The sequence below is a fragment of the Suncus etruscus genome, chromosome 2 (genome assembly GCF_024139225.1).
Source record: "Suncus etruscus isolate mSunEtr1 chromosome 2, mSunEtr1.pri.cur, whole genome shotgun sequence".
Lineage (NCBI taxonomy): Eukaryota > Metazoa > Chordata > Mammalia > Eulipotyphla > Soricidae > Suncus > Suncus etruscus.
The window spans coordinates 115,992,853-115,994,581 of NC_064849.1; the positions used below are offsets into that span (position 1 = coordinate 115,992,853).

The 1,729-nt window shown below is 34.6% G+C and overlaps 1 non-coding gene across 1 annotated transcript; it reads left to right on the forward strand.

The window, feature by feature from the left end:
* Positions 1 to 344: 344 nt before the first annotated feature.
* On the forward strand, positions 345 to 451 carry LOC126003039 (U6 spliceosomal RNA). Its single transcript, XR_007493583.1, has one exon. It is a non-coding gene; the product is annotated as a U6 spliceosomal RNA (small nuclear RNA).
* Positions 452 to 1,729: the final 1,278 nt, after the last annotated feature.

Genomic DNA, 1,729 nt, shown 5'->3' on the forward strand with positions numbered 1-1,729 from the left:
TCTCCTGATGGCTGCATAATATTCCATTGCATATATGTATATATATACACACATATATAATATGTACATGTATATATAAAGACTTTCTTTAGCCATTCATTTGTTGAAGGGCATCTTGGTTGTTTTCCAGAGTCTGACTATTGTAAATAGCGCTGCAATGAATATAGGTGTGAGGAAGGGATTTTTATATTGTATTTTTGTGTTTCTAGGGTATATCCCTAGGAGTGGTATAGCTGGATCACATGGGAGCTCAATTAGCAGTTTTTAGAAGAATCTCCTTATCACTTTCCATAATGGTTGGCCTAGATGGCATTCCCACCAGCAATGAATAAGATTTTCTTTCTGTGCTCGCTTCGGCAGCACATATACTAAAATTGGAACGATACAGAGAAGATTAGCATGGCCCCTGCACAAGGATGACACGCAAATTCGTGAAGCGTTCCATATTTAAAAAAAAAAAAAAAGAGTTTCTTTCCACATCCCCACCAACACTGCTTGTTCTCATATTTTGTGATGTGCACCAATCTCTGTGGCGTGAGATCCTTTCCTAAGAATGATGCATTTATAAACAGTACTAATTTTATTCAACTTTTTCTTTGATCAGGATATTGCCAATTTAACAAAACAGTGAAAAAAATCAGATTATCTTTAGAAGACTTAAGTTGTTTAACCCTTAGTTGTTTGATCCTGAGAAGTTACTTTACCTAATATGCCTCTTCTCTGATTTAATTTTATTCATGGTACCCCAGCAGTATTAAGAGTCTGTCATTTTATAAAATTGGAGATTACTGAAGTGCTTTTTTTTGTATGGAGAACATGGCAGGGAGAAAATGAAAATCTTCTCTAAGATTATTTAATGTAATATTACATACATGTTCTGTTTGAGTGTTTCAATTTTTTAGAAACATGGTAGAGGGGAATTTTGGAATGAGACTTTATTGGAGCTTGTGTTGGGATTAATTGGAGCTATCTGAAACAAACAACTGTTTGTGATAACTGTGAAGTTACAGTTTTTGGAAAAGTTTTTTTTTTATATAAGTAGGATGTTTGATATAGAAATTATAATAAGAAGGAATTTACTTGTGTAAGTTAGCATATATGTGTAAATCAAAAGATGACTAGAAAGAAAAAGAAAAGACTGGGGCCCGGAGAGATAGCACAGCGGTGTTTGCCTTGCAAGCAGCCGATCCAGGACCAAAGGTGGTTGGTTCGAATCCCGGTGTCCCATATGGTCCCCCGTGCCTGCCAGGAGCTCTTTCTGAGCAGACAGCCAGGAGTAACCCTTGAGCAATGCCGGGTGTGGCCCCCCCCAAAAAAAAGAAAAAAAAAAGAAAAGAAAAGACTAATTTATTTATGTAGTCTTAACAAATAAATGGTAAGCATAGGTTTGGAGTTTTTATAGCATCTGCTCAAAATTATCTGTGTTGTAAGTTATAGCCATTTGTCAAGACAAAGCTTGAGAAAATAGAGCAAATAGATAGGAATGAATATTTAAGATAAAATTATCATCTAATAGGTGAAATTGCTATTTTATGTTTATAGTAATCACTTTATGAATAAATTTTCTATACTGTACCTAAACTTTAAGCAAGACACTAAAAAGAGAACAGCTTCAGAACTTCTAATCTCACTTATATTTTTAGTCAGTTGTTAAGAGTCCAGACATATCTCTCTAGTCCTATTTTGTTGTCCCTAGGAAAGCATTATTTCCTAAGAAATATCAAGGTAA